Genomic DNA, 19,260 nt, shown 5'->3' on the forward strand with positions numbered 1-19,260 from the left:
CCACTCCCTGAGAAGGGTTGCGTCAGGAAGGGCATCCAGGGTAAAAATTGTGCCAAACATATATGTGCGTTCATCTGAGATGACACGCTGTGGCGACCCCGAAAGGGACGAGGCGAAAGAAACCATCCATCTGGATGCTTATAAATACAAAGGCAACGTAGCACTACCACAGCAACTGGGGGACAAAATTGCTATTCAAAGTGAATGCTATGGTAACAATCCCCCATCAACATATCTTGATTTATTGGCATTATCAGAACCTGCTTGATGGATGGCACGGCGCTTAATAGGGCTGGACAGGCGTGCTAATTCCCCTTTTCCACTCAGTGACGAAACAATATGACCACAGACCACTGTGGTTTCCTCTGTGGAATTATCTTTAAGTTCACGGCACACAGAGCTACAATAAGTGCAATTGTGAACGTTCATTCCAATGAAACGGATGCATGGAAGTATGAGAGCAAGGACCTGCAGAGTTTTGAAAACACGGATCTATTATCATACATGTGTAAAAGAATAAATTTCACCCCCAACAAAGACAAGCTAGTGCAGGCTGAAAACGGACACAACTGAAGACGCCAAACGGAAGACGGTAAAGGACGGCAAAAGAGGTAAGAAGAGTTTTAATGGATGATCTGTACTCAACACCATCATGTTGGACAAAGCATCCTTGTCCTAAACCAGAAGTTTCCTGTGCTTCAATCTGGGCTAATGTTTTTAAGATACAGGTTCTGCTCCAGCCAAGGGCAGAGCAAAAGTAGAAACCGCCAAAGCCTAACTTGCCTTTACAAAAAAATCCACAATGCAACAACAATGGGTTGGCCCCCCTCTGTGGATCCACTCTGAATCCCCCCCAACCCTGTTGACAAAAATGGATTTGATGTGATGTTTCTATCAAAAGGGTACATCTACAACCCTTCCCTCGCACTTCAACTGTTCAGCATGTACCACCCCAGGAAACCAAAACATATTAGAGTGGTCCTCTGGGTTTTCGCTCATTCAAATCTGTTTAATGACACCTGACCTCAATAACTCATTGTTTGGTGTCTTGTTGTGCTTCAAGAAAGTATGCACACCACAGCCATAAAATCAGACATCATCAGATATTTAACTGCTTTTATGTGGAAAGAAGGAAATTGTCTGTGTTTCCGGTGGTTTTAAGAAAATAACCTTCCTCCCAATATTAAGAGTGTACTGTTCATGCCTTCAAGAATGGACTCTCTGCCAAAGTAGTGATATGTGGATTGCAAAAGCCCCTTCAATACTTTGTGACAGTTGAAATTTGTACGTGGATGATGGTCTTAAATCTCTTGCTATGGGAGAAATTTCAGCGAACCTCTTTCAAAAGACTTGCAAACATCTCCCACAGTTCAGTCTGGGGTTGCACAAAATCATAGCCAACTGAGAAGTCCTGGACATCTTTCAAAACCAAGATCACAGTATTACTTGAGGCAGACTCGTAGCCCATGCCACATACTCTCAGTCTTCCTAAAAGCACTCTTCTCACTGTGAACTAGGTAGGCACTCTTTCCAGTAAATTTGTTTTCATAGACAGACAGACAGACAGACAGACAGACAGACAGATAGATAGATAGATAGATAGATAGATAGATAGATAGATAGATAGATAGATAGATAGATAGATAGATAGATAGATAGATAGATAGATAGATAGATAGATATAGATAGATAGATAGATAGATAGATAGATAGATAGATAGATAGATAGATAAGGTTACTCCCGTATGCATGAATGTATACAGACATTGCATTTGGTTCAGTATAATGTTTTGAATATCAATTAAAAAGTGTAAAATATAAAACAAAATAAAAATGGAAATGTGTCAAATGAGTTTTAACTCGATGATGTTTGGGATTGTTTGATGTGACACACTTTGTGATTCATTTCTTTGAGATGTGCTATATACTTAAAGTACTTCCTTACTTCCTTTCTATGTTGGGATCTCAATTGTTTGACTGTCCAAGAAGAAGAGTATTCAAGCTCGTCATTCTGTGAGGAGGTGTAACGGTAATACATTTTTTCTATGACCCTCTTGGCCTTGTCGCACCAATCACTTTTCATAAAAAATCCATAGGGAGTGAGCTCATTGTTAAGAGTAGAGACTCGTTTATTCCCTTGACCCAGAAGAGTCATGAATTCTCAGAGGACAGCAAGCTACACATATCTTCGCTTTGTAAATGAACATAAATGGTTCCTAGCTTTTAGCTCCTGTTACCTGGACCTCCATCAACCAGAATCCCCTCCATCAAACAAAACATGTTGTCCTGCTGTGAGAAGTCAAAATGAATGAATCATTGTGCTCCATTGTAATGTTAGTTATTGTAGTAACACTTCACCAACAAAGTGAGTTGCGAATGCATATGTGTGAGTGCACGCATGTGCAGGAGCATTGACAATCTTAATATTACCGCCTTAACTTAATGGACTTTAAAGTGAACATACTTTGCCAGACCATCTTTTTGGAGTAATTTGGATGTAATATTGTCTCTATGCTGCCTCAGTAAACTCAGTATTCAGTAAATAGTCCACACCTTCCAGAATAAATATATTTATCTGCCTGGGAGGCCTGAAATTAGCTCATTAAGATTTCTGAAGCTTATCTACATCACTAGTAAAGATCTTCGCCAACCTTTTCCCACAGATGCAACCAATCAGAGGAAAAGGTGTGGTCTTAGCCAAAAATGGACAATGCGGATAGAGAACTGGATGAAACGGAATGAGCTGTCGTAGGGGCCTTTTCTGGACACTTGTATGATAAAATAAATTGATACGAAGTCCATGTTAGAGAGTCACTCTATGGAGGTAGCCAAAATATGGAACCTTTAAAATATCAGATTTATGACAATATCAAACACAAATGTATGACAAGACCAAGACTCAGTTTAGGCTGATCCAAAATAGCTCAGTTTTAGATTACCACCTCACGAAAATGACAGTGTGCTGTAACTGTAGTAAAACGACGAAATGAAATCCTCCCTTTGTGGATGAAATATTAACAATATTAACGGTTTGTGTGATGCATTGTAATCATAAACTACAATGCCAGCAGTATATCTCTTTTAGAGTTCGACCTTACTGTCATACGTGAAATTTTAATAAATCTAATTTACAAGTTAAATGACTAAAATACATTACTACATACATTATGTAAAGAACACTGCCCATTCATTATAACGACTGCTCTCTAAAGTATTTATAACTGGCACTGCTGGGGAGGACAGTATGTAATTACATGTAAGTAGATTATGTAATTTAATTTAGAATGGTATTGTAATCCATTATATTACACAGAAGAAATGTGTTTCTTTTGGAAAATTCCAGGATTACAATTTTAGTTAAATTGAGAAGCACATTTGTTTTCATCGAATATCCTCCTATTGAGGCAATATGGTGGATCAGCTGGTAAAGCATTGGCCTCACAGTTCTGAGAACCAGGTTTCAATCCCGGGCCCGCCTGTGTGGAGTTTGCATGTTCTCCCCGTGCCTACGTGGGTTTTCTCCGGGCACTCCGGTTTACTCCCACATTCCAAAAACATGCAACATTAATTGGACACTCTAAATTGCCCCTAGGTGTGATTGTGAATGCGACTGTTTGTCTCTCTGTGCCCTGCGATTGGCTAGCAACTAGTTCAGGGTGTACCCCGCCTCCTGTCCGTTGACAGCTGGGAAATGCTCCAGCAATACCCGTGACCCTCATGAGGATAAGTGGCAAAGAAAATGGATGGATGCATAGATGGATGGATCCTCCTACTGAAGCTAAAGCTTTGGATTGGCTCGCTCTGGTCATGTGCTATTCTGCAATATTCTCTAAAGTGTACATTTTTTTTCCAAATATGACTTCAAAGCAGAACCTTGTGGTCCAATCTATTAGTTTGTCTGACGTTTTGAAAAGTTTAGAACAACAATTGCACTTATGACACAGTAGAACTTCACAAAAGAACAATTTTGGCTTCATAATTTTGCATTGTTTCATGAAATATGATTTTCCACATGCTGTACACTTATTATGCAAGAAATGCATTTTGTATGATGTATTTACATTTCATTGTTGTGATCAGTTTATTATTTGTATAAATAACAAATACATCGTTAATTCCATAATAATGATGAATGGTTTTAATCCTTTTTTTTTAATCTTAGGGATTGCTGTTGATGCATACATTTAAAATTTACAAAAGTTGTCAAACTGTATCTACTTGATTACACTACCGTTACATTTTCAACACTAAGTAATTTGTAATTTGTAAACAACTACATTTCCAAAGAAATCGTTCCAACACTGATAACTAGTTATTGGTTAGAAATTCCTGTGACTGTTATCCATCCATCCATCCATCCATTTTCTTAGCTGCTCGTCCTCACAAGGGTTGCGGGAGTGCTGGAGCCTATCCCTGCTGTCATAGGGCAGGAGGCGCGTTACACCCTAAACTGGTTGCCAGCCAATCGCAGGGCATATGGAGACAGACAACAGTCGTACTCACACCTAGGGGCAATTTCGAGTGTTCAAGTAATGTTGCATGTTTTTGGGATGTGGGAGGAAACTGGAGTGCTTGGAGAAAACCCAGACAGGGATGGGGAGTACATGCAAACTCTACACAGGTGGAGCCCAGGATTTGAACCCTGGTTCTCAGAACTGTGAGGCCAATGCTCTACAGCTGCACCGCCGTGCCGGCCTGTGTTATCTAAATTAGGCAAAAAAATCTTCTAGTAGGGGGCAGATGCACTGACTGTGCACATTACCTAGTCTCAATTGCCTGAATAAACTCTTATTCAAATATGTTGAAGAGATATGAACATTGAAATGCATCCACTGTGAGCATAATTATGCAATGAGACCAGGGAGCCAAAAACGCGGCACAGTATCAAACAATGAAAAGCTTTAATTACCTCCCAAAATTTCCATCTACTCAGAAGAAGCTATTATGCAAAGCTGAGTTGATCTGTCAGTTAATACAGTAGCTGTATTTCATGAGCAATTCAAATATACTCACTCTGCCTCTCTCTTGTTCACACGCACGCAGAAACACGCACATGTGTGCACACATGCACACACACAGACACACACACACACACACACACACACACACACACACACACGCGCACGCACACGCACACGCACATGCACACGGCACACAGACAGATTATAAAACAATCCATTTCTGTTAATTAGTGATGGCAGATGACATGACAAGTAAAATGTTATGAGCTTGTCCCCATTCAGAGACCCAAACACATGATACGTCCACATATTAAATTGCCTGTTGCTCATGACATTGGTTACACCTTGTAATAATTCAGGAACAAATCATTTTGACATTCTGGTCTTGAGTAATTTGAGGGAAAATTTGGAATCCGGATGAAATAAACAAAAGCAAGACCTGTAATCTTATTTGGTAAAGAGAGAAATAGACCCTCATCATTTACTTCTTATTGTATTTGAAGATATTAAATATCATCTTCCAATGTATGGTATTAATATACTTCTTTCTTGTCCAGCAGAGAGCAGCAAATACTCGCAGATGCAAAATCTGCGTGAAGATGATTTCAAACTCTGGGGATGAAAAGTCAATGTTTGTGTCAAATGATAAATAAGATAATTGTCCACAGCAGAATGTGTATAGGGGTAAAAAGTGCATATCAGCTGTCTTTCTACTTCAACAAAAAATGTTTTGTATATTTTTATTGAATGCTGTATATCTTCCAAGATGGATAACTGATTTCTTTTTCTTGGTGAACTTGAGGCATACTAAATCAGACAACCATCAATGCAACTCGTGGATCTGGAGGCTGGGAGAAGAGTTTTAAAAAGGATTAGGATTAAAGCCCAACAAATCTCTGTCCTTTTCTTTTCACCACCCTGAAGATCCCCTCCCACCTGTCCATGGGAGGCCATTAGACAGCCCGTGTATTTCGGACTCCTCTTGCATCACGGACTACCAAATGGCGTTTCTTGAACAGGACGGAAGTGCTGCCTGATTTTTATGCCGGGTGTGTTGTTATTCTCTGTAACAGCCCACCAAGCCCATACTGAGACTGATCCGTTTTAATTGGCACTTTCAGCTTTGAAATACGTGCAGTGGTTAGGCTAAGAAATCCCACTCCTATCATCCCTTGGTGACCTGCCACACACATGATGCACACACACACGCAGGCAGATTATGAAACCCGTGAACGCAGACCCGAGCGAAAGTAGAAGATTTGTGTCCCGACTATGATTCAAAGCTAGTTCTTTCTAATTAGTTTGAAGAGATGAGAGGGGAGGGCAAGAACAGGTAGCTGCTTCTCGTCTAATTCCAAATCCCTGGCAGACAGGCAGGAGCAAGAATTTTATCATCCCCCACAGAAAAGAGACCTGCCTCCTTTAAAACATTCAGAATCAGCTTTGGGGTGATTGTGCTTGTTAGAAATGTTCTGGTTTTCACCCAGACCGAGCTCTTCCGTTCAGGGGCTCGAGGTCTCATTTCTTCAAGTTTGAAAAAATGTTTGAAGCGATGACTAAGGATAAATTTGTGATGAAGAGGGATGAAGGAGTGGTCTCGGAACATGAAACAAGCAAACTACTGAAAATGTGGAATTTGTAACTACTTTGCCTTGTTTTTGAGACTCTGTCATGTACTCTAAACCCAAACAAATGATTTATGCTGAAACTAGTAGATACTAGGACTATGTGTACCCTTTGCAGAAAAATGCCCGATTGTACATAGCGATTGTAGTTATCGACACTGGGCAGTACAGAAAAACAACTTGGCTTGATTCCAATGTGATATATTGCACAAACAAAAGTAAACTTTGATCAGTGTTCATGCAAGACTTTATCTTACATAGTGCCATATTGAGAATATTATCATCTAAACAGCCCAGGCTAAAATAGTCTCAAAAGTGATAATTCATCTACGGTTGCAGCGCTAGTATATTATCTGCAAAGGAGATAACGGTGAGGAATACATCAACTCCCATTTTCCTTGGATATACTGAATGCCTATTAGCCCTGATTTATTATGTCAAACGGCGCGCCGCTACTGAGGGAACTGCAGTCATGAAGGATGGGAGAACTGTTGTAGCCACTGGCCCATTGGGTCGACTTTGTATTGGGGGCAGGGGTCAATGCCCACTAGATGATGGGTTTATCTGTAATTCTAGTATATGTTTCCATATGTAATGATTCAAATTTACCGAGACTAAACACACTTTGTATTCTTTGTCACGAACGAGGCTCGAGGGCGGACCCAAATGCACGACTCCAGAGGCAAGCAGGTAGTGTACAGAAAGCCTTTATTCGGTCCGTGGTCAATGATCAGCGAGTCAGTCAGGAAAAGCAGCAGTATCAGAAGAGGCAGGCTTACTAGGATGGTCAGGGAACAGGCGAGGGTCGGTACACGGTAGGTCAGGTATAAGGGACTGCGGGAACGAGGCATGAGAATCAACGATCTGGCGGAGGACGAGTTGTCACTGGAGCATGACATTCTTAGAGTTATAAGATATCAAAATATCACAAATATCATGAGCGAGCCAGCCAAAGTTGCAAGTGGTTTGATGTTTTTATCTCTCTTAATGATGACTACGCTCCCAATCAGTTTTCTTGCATTATTATTGACTTTGGCAAATAAAATGTTTCTGTATATCTCAAAGTTCATTGATCTGCTCCCGTCATGCGTGACATTGTCGATGAATCACAATGATTCAGTGATCTTGTCAAGAAGGAGCCATGCAACCCCAAGCCATGACATTCCCTCCATCTTCTTTCACAGATGAGTTTGTATGTTTATCGTTTGCAAACCAGTGCTTTCTTCCTTCGTCAGTGTCATGATCATGCCGCTCCAGCACGAGCTGTGCGGGTGTCCGCGCAGATGCGCTGATTGGAAGGTGCACAACTGCGCCTCATGGAGTCTGATTATGCTGTGGATTTATATGACCGCGATGACAGCTGGCCGGGGCCAGTTCGTATGATCTTCATGTCCCGTTCGTGTGCTCCGGTATCCCTGATCGAACCTGTGTGTACCGACCTTCGCCCGTTCTCCGACCACCCTTGTAAGCCCGACTCCTTTGATATTTCTGCCTGCGTTGATTGTTCTCCCGTGTACCGACTCCTCCCTGCCCGCTCACCTGCTCTCTTCGCCTGACGTCCCAACTACCGCTGCTGCACCGGACTGCCTGCTCGATCCCCGACCTCGGCATATAATAAACGTGTCTCTTCTTCAACTACCTTGCGTCTTCCGAGTTCCTGCATTTGGGTCCTACTCTCGTTCCGAAGGGACGTGACAGTCAGTGGAATAGAGATACTGTAATTGTACTTGCAATGGTGTATGTCTGTGCAATAGCTCTGATTGATTTTCCATCCACTATTATCTTCATAATTGTTTGGTTTTCCACCCTTTCGAGATCTCTCTGGTTTCCATGTCAATTACAACTGTAACTGAGAATGTAGTTTGTACTTCCAAACCCAAATTTGAAACTGGGTGCGAATGCTATTTATTCTTTGAATATTAAAAATAATAGGACAAGCATAGTTAATATATATATATATATATATATATATATATATATATATATATAGTCACATGATGAATTTGCTCATATTAAAAATGGGTGGGTTAAAACAAAAGGGGCTATTACTAAATTGTGTATCAGATACAGATGTACTTTAAATACTCCAAAACAAAATATAGAATTTTTTGAATCTCTCGTCTCAAAATTCATATTTTGACACAAAATCTTGATATTTGCAAAAGGAAAAAAAGGGATTTGGCTTCTTTTTGGTCTGAAATCACATGTAACTTTCAACTGGTATTTACAAATCTTAATATAAAGAATGTAACCTAAGTTATTAATGTTACAGTAGAACAATGACCACAGCCAGAAACTGAATTTTCATGTAAGCGTGGAAAAAAATAAACGGGTAAATATATTTATCTACCTCAAACAGATTGGTCCCATTATATGCAAAAACATAACACAGAAAACCAATTATGCACTTTGGGTGTTTAGCCAATGAAACATGCATCCATAATGTACACGAATGGAGAAATCAAAACACAGATGAGTGATTAATTTATGTGCCACAAAGGGAGAGGGAATTATGTTGTCCTTGCATAAATGCAGACAGCACAAAACAAGTGATACTTGGAAGAAAGAATAACAACATGGAAGAAGGGATAGCATTATTTGCTGTCAATACAAAATATAAAAAATGTGTACTAACTGATATTTTTTTAATTCCCACCTGTCAACGGAGTCTCATCCATTCTAATAGTGTTTATCTTAATTTATGATGGATAAAAAAGATTGATATTAGATGAGAAATGTGTTTAATCTCATCCTTTTGAGCAAATAAATCCACAATCAACTTATTTTATATTGTAAAATGAAAATACAAATGGATATTTTTTCTGTCTGTGGGGTACAAAGTGGCATTATTTGGTTGCTGCACTACACATGGTAATAATTTATGTGCAGCTTCTTACAGCTTGTTACAAGTGAATACGTTTACTTGGAATGAATTGGGAACTTAATCATGCTGTATGCCTCTGGAAGAATTATTCACATCGTCTATGTCCACTATCTTGTCTTTCCTGGGCCCCCAAAACGATACAAACCTTCCAAAGTGCACGAATAGCAGATTATTCCATTCTGTCATTTAGTCACAAGTATTCTCACCTGAACAATTCTCACCTGTTCTTTTAAATGTCAATTTGATTTACATATTGAGGACAAGTTGGAGTCACAATTATCAAAATAGTACAAAATGATTCTTCTTGATTGGGTATTTTACCATTGGCCATTTTGACCAAGTACTGTATTTTCAACTACAGTATATACAAAAATAATTGACACTCTTTTTTTTTTTTTTTACCCCCTTCCCCATTCCCTGAGCAAATCCCTGTCTTCCTTTCTTTTTATAGTTATCTGTTCTTGAACTCAAACAGAGCATTAGCGTAGATGAATGTATTGACTGGTCAAACACAATCTGGTCCACATCAGTCGCCAATTTAATATGAACTTACCCACAGTGCATTTACTCATCCCTGGCATGATACTAAATCTCACTTTGACTTAATAACCCAGGCTATGATGGATACAGATTTGACTAAAGGGGAAAAAAGCGTGTGGTTGTGTGTCTGTGTGTGTGTTGGTTGTAGGAGTGAAAGTATGGGTATGATGGATCTGACAGACAATCGACAGACGGGTGAGCTGTGAGAGGCAGAACTGTTAATGATAGTATTTATCTGGGTTATGTGTCATGGCTCCTTATGCTGCTATATAAACAGATAAAAGGCTATAATGTCTTTCACTCCCTTCCATCACTTGTGACACCTTACTTTCGCTCTTGAAAGAGGAGGGATGAAAACACATTCAAATGCAGAAGACTGCCGACATCTTCAAGGCTAAGTCTTAGTACTCAGAAGTTGCAGTGAGAGGCTGTTCAAACTTGCTATTAACTTGCATCGCCGCATTCATCTTGCATTACAGATCTTATCAGACTGCGCTGCATTGCTCTGTGAACCAATAAACATAGTAGGAGGCAGTAGATGCAATGCTTTTGAATTCAAATGAGAATAAATCAAAGTAGCATGGAGAGTTTCATATGTCATATCACCACAAAAGTAGGGAGTATACACAGGAAAATGTTTCATTTGCAAACCATCCAGTGTTTTTCATCTCTTGCTATTTGTTTACAATTGTTCCTGCAGCTTGTATGGAAACTACAAATGATACGGTAATAAGATCAGATTCTGACAGAAGTGAACCTTCTTCAAATTACATGAACTTACATTTGAACAGAGAATGTGCCTTAAATGAATTTCACCATAAAACCATTTTTTTCCACAGATGTCCCTGGCAATTGGTTGCACCTTGGAGTGTGATCACTTGTGCATTCTGATGAGATCCATTAAATGCACTGCAAATGATAACAAATATTGGTACAATGTGGAATTGGACATTTAAGCACCCATTGAAAGGCCAGATTCAAAATCCACTGCATAACACTGTCCAGTGCAAACAAAAGCCAGTATCTGACTGTTAATTAAAAACCAAGCATTATTATCTTTACAAAGGTGAAAATACTCATACAACTCTTTAATTTGGATTGCATTACAATGTGCAAGAGGAAAAAAACTTTTTTGCTTAGTGTTGTTTGCAAACATCCTCAGAAAACTCAGTCCTCATCCAGTAGTATTATTATACATGCACATAACACCAATAATAACACCAACCAACTCTTCCACATGGTTGGCATTGTACTCTTTTGCTTTCTTTGTGCTGCAGTTCCAAGACACTCCTAATGTTCACCATCCAGGTTTCACACCATGGGACCAACCTCTTGGCCTTTGACTTATTTCCCAGCCTAAGATTTTTTCACCGTAATTATTGCTACCACTTTAATTATACCCCAAAGCAGAATTACAAAATGTGGTTCCATGCTAGGGGAAAAAAGAGCTTTCATGTGATTTATCTCCTTTTGTCATTTTATTGTAGATTACCTTGCTATGTTTCTCTGGTTCAGCAACAGTGTACAGTATGTTGTAGAAGCAGAAGCAGAAGAAGAAGCAGAATCATCATCACTGGCCATGTATGTTAAAACACACAAGGACATTTTCTTCAGTAGTTTGAAATTCTCAAGTAAAATAACAAACAGCCACAAAGAGAAAAATCTATATTTAGAACATAAAAAACAAGTATGGAGAGTCCTTGGGCAATTTTACCTTTGCACATCCAACATGATTTTAGACTAGACACAATACAAAAAGAACTTCTGTACATTTTTGCAAGTGAACATCATCTCATGTTCCTCAGTTACTGTGAACTTGTGTGCCGCGTTAAGATTAATTCTTTGAGTGAAATTGCAAACGTGGCGTTGTCTAAATACATCACACCTTGAGGTCATCCAAAAATATTGACGTTCTTTGTACATTTTTAAATAAAAACATCCATCCATTTTCAGAGGGCTTATCCTCACAAGTGTCACGGGAATGTTGGAGCCTATGGATGCGGGGTACACCCTACACTGGTTGCCACCCAATCACAGGGCACATAGAGACAGACAACAGTCGCCCTTCCCATCACACCTACGGGCAATTTAGAGTCACCAATAAATGCATATTTTTGGGGGGACGTGGGAGGAAACCAGAGTGCCTGAAGAAAACCCACAGAGGCACGGGGAGAACATTCAAACTCCACACAGGCAGGACCGGGATTTGAACCCCAGTCCTCAGAACTCTGAGGCCAACGCTCTAGCTAGCTGCACCACCGTGCCGCCTATATACAAACATATAAACTATACATTTTTGTAATGCGTAAAAGTCCCTCTTAGTCTTGGTGCCTTTTCCAACACCATTAAAGAACTGCCTTGACCTGTGTGACCCTGAAGCAAATTGTACATTTATGGCCCCGTCACACCATGATGTTCTGGTCAACGTTCTCTGAACATTTCAATCGTTCTATTTTTCAGCGCTCTCAAATGAGGATGACACATCTGGCGTGTGATTAACGCGTGTCTAACGCAGGAGAAGCGTGTAACAGCGACCAAATAAGATTAATAAATAAATAAAACCATTCGCGTGTACTAATGTGTCACTGGCGCGCGACGAGCGATTTGTCAATGTTAGATGAGCGTGTGACTAAACGGGTGAATAACGACAGAATAGCGTTTTGCTGGCGTGTAAATTTTACAGTGGAACGGGAACGAAAACGTTGGAAATTTCATACTCACTTCAATTGGTCTCGTGAGTTTGGACAGTCAGCATCATGCCGCCTAGATGACAAAAAGGAGGGGTGCGGACTTCAGCAACTAGCGCTGCAAGTAAGAATGCAAAGCATCGGTTTATATACCAATATGCATGGACGTTCTGGAAACGCACAAATGACGCTCAATGGACGCCATAGGACGTTCGTTTGACTTTAGTTACACGCTGTGTGCGCTAGGGGATTTTTCAGTGGTCGTTGACAGGTCGTCAGTGAGTCCTTAGTAAAACGTTCCACGAACGTTCTTGAACGTTCTCCAGCGTTTAAAATTAAACGTTGATGAACACTGGTCTTGGTGAGAACCTTTGTGCATGTTCAACACTTTTTTTCCGGACCGGCGTTCTCCGCCGATTCCCAGCGATCATTGAAGTTCACTAGCGTTCAAACAACGCTCTTCTGGTGCTATCCCGGCGACCATGGGCGACTACCAACGTTTCCTCAAACGCTATAGAACGCTGACCAGAACGTCATGGTGTGACGGAGCCATTACCCTGCACTTATTCGTGAAAATGGATTTTAAAATAAATCTTTGTGGTATGATTGAGAGAATGTTTGTGTGTGTGTGTGTGTGTCTATTGTGCACATTTGTATGCGTGTTTTGATGGAAATTTCAATTAATTTTACCAGTTGTCTAAAGAAACATTCTGTATTGTAGATATTAAAAAAAAAACATTGACAGATTATTTTTACTGAGAGAAATATTGAGGCCTAATTGGAAATGAGTAGGTGTGACCTTCTATGTAATAAAAAACAAGAGGATAAACTGATACCTGGCTCATCATAATCATTTTAAAAAATGTGATGTAGGTAGTGTGTTTTGTGACAGTCCCAATTTAACTTCTTAGATTGGCTCAGGTGTACCGTTATGTTGAGGAATATTATGGTTGTCTTCACAAGCTGAAAGACTGGCGCTGATCCCCAAGCCTCGCAGCCATGACAAAGCCTCCTTGAGAAACAGACAACTAAACCCCAGGTTGTTCCTGTTGCTGAGTCACTCCTCGGTGTGTAAGTGATCTATTATGTTTCTTTCATAGCAATGTATTCCATAAATCAATAATTGACAGGTTAAATAAGGAGACAGTGTGGCAATATGAGTGTAGCCTATGTACAATTAATTTAAAAGATGATCTGATATTTTGCTGCCTTTTGAAACATACTGCTGTATACTGACTGACCGCTCAGACGTGTGCTTCTTTAATATTCAAATGGGGTGAGCACAACATTTGTTTATATGACATACTTGATCACTACAAAATGCATCCCTCGAAGCTGAGGAAAAATTCTGGAAAAGTATGAGGTCTTGGGGGAACAGATGATGAGGAACATCGTGATTCATGTTCTGACTATTGCATAAGATTAACACGATATGTATTAAACAATGAAGCAACTCCTGTAAACATCATGAAGGAAATATGGCCTTATTTAAAATTATTCTGATAATCTGGTTACTGGTTGAATGAAATGAAAATAAGCAGTATAGTAAAGGGTTGGATGGATACTGTATTGGGAAACTAATTGCCCGATCACATACTGATGACATAGCACAGAGAGAGATTGGATTTACACCTGAAATTATTTCTCTGTAGCCTTAAGAGACTTGACAGCATAGTAGTAAAGTTGGGTACTGCAGTGCATCCATGCTTTCGGCATATGCCAAACATCATACATACATTTGGTGACAGAGCGTTCAGTGTCACAGTCCTCTGCCTCTGAAACGTCCTTCCTATTGAAAATGTTTATGCCTTTTCATAGACTGTAAAAAAAAAAAAAAAAACACCAACTCACAAAACCATAAAGCCACAAATTGTCACGTCCCATCGGAACGAGAGTAGGACCCAAATGCAGGACTCGGACGATGCAAGGTAGTTCAAGGAGAAACGTTTATGGTAGGCAGGCAGTCCGGTGCACCAGCGGTAGTTGGGACGTCGGGTGAAGAGAGCAGGTGAGCGGGCACGCAGGAGTCGGTACCCAGGAGAACGATTAAAGCAGGAAGAAGTATCAAAGGAGTCAGGCTTACAAGGTTGGTCGGAGAACAGGCGAAGGTCGGTACACACGGGTTGTCGATCAGGGATACCGGAGCACTCGAACGGGACGTGAAGCTCAACGAACTCGCGCCTGTCAGTCGTCATCGGGGTCATATAAATACACAGCATAATCAGGCTGCATGAGGCGCAGGTGTGCACCTCCCAATCAGAGCAACCGCGCGGACACCCGCACAGCCCAGGCTGGAGCGGCAGGATCATGACACCATTAAATTCTTTCCCAATAATTACCACACAAAGGGTGTTCTCTCTGAAGTTATAAGGGATAAATGTAAGCTCACAAGAATGATTAAAAACAAACCTGGTTGTAAACCTTTCAAAAGGGGAAAGGCCAAATAATTAAAGTCATCAAGAGCAGACAACTTCAAAGAAAGACTGGCAATATTAGTAGTCCTTTTTAAGGTATTGGTTGAGTGCCACAGTTGATTCGCATGCATCAAACCTGCTTTTCCTAAATGTGGCAACAATGTAACTCACAAAGGAACTAATAAAGCTATCAAAACTGCTCCAGTACGTGGAAACTAAGCACCCGGCATTAAAAGACAAGGCTTTGGAGCTTTGGGAAAGAAAAAAGATTACCCCAATATGGGTCCTGCCTGCTCGTTAAAGATAAACAAGTACAGATTCCAACAACGACATGCATGGGAACAGTAAATTGTCCATCCATCCAACCATCCATTTTCCATTGATCTTGAGCCTATCCCTGGTCACTCGGGACAACAGGAGGGGTACACCCTGAACTGGTCACCAGCAAATTGCAGGATTGTACGTTGTACAGTATCTTTAATCATTTGTTGACACATTTGATTGAAGACCAAGACCCCCCACTCCAAGTAGTCTTGGTCCACTTATTTGGTTTACTCCAGCAATAACATTATGGCATTATGGTGTTGAAAGTTAACCAAATTAAATCCACTTGCAGAAAAATTGCTCATTCATTCATTCATTCATTTTCTGTGCTGGAGCCTATCCTCACCGACTGTGAGTGAGAGGCGGGGGCGCATCCTGAATTGGTCCCCAGCCTATCGCAGGGCACATATAAACAAACAACCATTCACCCACACATTCACACCTATGGACAATTTGGTGTACCAGAGCAAATGCAACCAAATAGGACAACCAACAACCCAGTCTTATACAACCTGTTTATCTTTTCAGTGACATCACATGCTTTCCTGCTTTTCTGTGTAACATTTATGTTAAAATGATTTTCAACAAAATGTTGGCTTGAACTTGAGGTGGCTAGTGGCAAACTGTGAGGAGCTTGCTCATCTGGGAGGGAGTCCACAAGAGTATATCTGACATTTCTCTACATCGACGCCCAGATAAGCACAAATGATTTTTATCATGTCCTAATCATAATCAAGTCAATAGGCTCTTTCCACATGACACAGAGTTGTCATATTCATTACAGATTATATTGTTTACCCTTTTCCTGCTTGGTGCAACATGACAGACGTGTATTCATATTCACAAGTAAACAGTCAAGTATAAGCCTCAGAGATGATCTTACTCCATCTCCCAAAAAACAAAATACCATGAACATTGTTGTGGTCCAATGTGCACATCGTCATCCAAACGTGCCTAAACAAGGGCGTGGGATGGCCGCGGACCAGTCGCCGCTGGTACTCCTGGACAGGAACGTGAGAAGGCGGAGGCAGCATCACCAACTCTGCCTCCACCTCCTCCTGGACGGGAACATGAGGAGGCCGTGGTGTCATCGCCTCCTCCTGGACGGCAACGTGAGGTGGCTGGGGAACCGTCGCCACCTCCTGGACAGGAACGTGAGAAGGCGAAGGCAGCATCACCAACTTCGCCTCCTCCTGGACGGGAACGTGAGGAGGCCGCGGTGCCATCGCCCCCCTCCTGGACGGCAACGTGAGGCAGCTGGGGAACTGTCGTCACCTTCTGGACAGGAACGTGAGAAGGCAGCGTCAGTGTCACCATTGCCACCTCCTGGATGGGAACGTATGGGCGGGCCTGTCGCCGACAGAGCAGGAACGGGGAGCGACCGCGGGCCGGTCGCCGACGTAGCAGGAACGTGGAGCGACCGCGGGCCGGTCGCCGACGAAGCAGAACGTGGAGCGACCGCGGGCCGGTCGCCGATGGAGCAGGAACAGGGAGTGACCGTATAAGCCTCAGAGATGATCTTACTCCATCTCCCAAAAAACAAAATACCATGAACATTGTTGTGGTCCAATGTGCACATCGTCATCCAAATTTAACGGCCTTTTAAAGTACCGCGGATGAAATGTGGATGGATGAAACTCTCTCATGATAACGTGTATTGTTTTATCCTAAAATGTCCTTTCCTGGTTCCTCCTTTGCATAAAAATATTAAATTAAAAGGCGACATAGACTTATCAAGGAAGGGGATCCAAGAATTAAAAATGAACTTTACATTTGGATTACTAAGATTTCCCAGATTGGATAACAACAAATTCTACTGAAGGTAATGTAGGGAAAAGCTACCCTTAACGTCAAGCAGCTCTACAGTTACACTGTGAGCTTTTTCTTGCTTCTTCATGGATCTGAAGCAGAAGACCTGTTTAGGCACTTCTACCTGTCTGTTCTTTCTTTTTATTTGACACAAATAATGCCAAACAGAGAAAAAGAAAAACCCTTAAATGCACATACAACATCATGTTATGTAAGTCTTGCTTAAATAAAAAATGTTCATATTTCTATTTATGCATGATCAAAGATTTTTTTTCATCTCTAACCAGAAGTGTTCATTAATTAACATTAACAACCTTGATCTAATGTAATCTCAAGGTTTCGAAGAATATTGACTTAAACCTTCATATCTGTGGATGTAAGAAGAGGCATACATCTTAAAGCCCTTCTCTAATTTGCTTCTGTTTGCATTGGTAATGGCTGAGCCATATTTTGGCAATGTTGGAGGTTCGATGCAAAGAGACCATTGTTTAACTTTTTTGTTCTGTTTAGTCTTTTTCTGCAACATTGGCCTTTCCGGTTTTAACCACATCCCACCAATCATATGCTGTGTTGGAAGGTAACGTTATCAATGCCTGTCTTCAAGACCACAGGACCCATCATGATATAAAAGGATTGTTTTAATGAAACGCTAAACTGCGGCTGTTCCACTTTCTTACCCCAGTCACTTTCAATTCCGTTTGTCTTCCCACACTGAGAACAATCTTGTGGAGCACATGTTACGCTTCTCCTGTTTTTCTCGTGCTGTCACCTCCCCCACCCTTTATTTTTTATTACAGGTAGGAAGAGTCCAGAAAGGTGTGTGGAGAGCACGACACGGAGAGAAGAGATATGGGAGGATGCAAGGGAAGAGCAATATGGAGAGAAAGTTAAGAGGTAATGCAATCTTCCAAGGGGGATGTGTGGTAATACATCACCTGCCACAGTTAATAAAATGCCATGACGCACTGGATTCAGACAGGGAAGAAAGGTTAACTGGTGCTTCAAATAAATGTACTGTATTGCAACAAGCACCGGTGGAAGAGATGAAACCTCAGTGTGCAAATATACTCTCATCACTATATATAGACAATATATATATATATATATATATATATATATATATAATGTACAAAGATTTAATAAGTAATATTTGCACATTTGTGGGTTAAATTGACTGACAAGTTCAATAAAAAAGAAAAGAAGGACAGTTCATGCAGACTGTCAGGCAAGGTAGGTGATGCCTCATCGTCATCGGCTTTTAACAAATACTGTACATCCATGTGTCTGCAAATTGAACAATACATACACTATCACTTACATACTAATAGGTGGTCAAAATTGCAATGAATTTCTTATGAACACTCTCAACACCACACTAAGAGGGGGTTGGGGGGGTGGTATTTTTCATATCCCTGTTTCCCTGCTTTAGTCCCTCTCCATTTCTTTCATCTCTTTTAACAACATTCACTCTGCACCTCTCTTTCCTGTGTAAGGTCCATATCACTTTCTCCTACTAGTTCTGTTGCCCCAAGGATATCTGCCCTCCTACATGGCTTCATCTCATCCCTATCTCTAGCTCCATTTATTTATATCAATGAGCAAAGAGTCATCTTTTCATCTTCCTCCAGATAAACAGGCTCTGCTGGTGGAAGAGGACAGAAGAAAGTGGAAGCAGAGCAGAGGAACATTCTCAATCCATAAATTTAACTGTACCAAGCAGTGGGAATATTATATAAATGCTCTCATGTAAAGGAGATGATCGTTGTGATTTGGTTGACTAGTAAAAGGATGTTCAAACTCAAAACCCTCCAACTGAATATTGCTCTTATAATACAACTTTTTCTGCAGCATTTACAAAACAGGATGTTCCAATGCATATTGGCCTCAAACCATGTAGAACAATTGAAAATTAACTTGTATTATGTGTTATAAACCCAAAACAACATCATATATTATTGGAAAATGTTTGACACAGGAAGCCACAGAGATATACCGCATGGTGTGCGTGTGTCTGGG

This window comes from Syngnathoides biaculeatus, chromosome 9 (assembly GCF_019802595.1).
Source record: "Syngnathoides biaculeatus isolate LvHL_M chromosome 9, ASM1980259v1, whole genome shotgun sequence".
Lineage (NCBI taxonomy): Eukaryota > Metazoa > Chordata > Actinopteri > Syngnathiformes > Syngnathidae > Syngnathoides > Syngnathoides biaculeatus.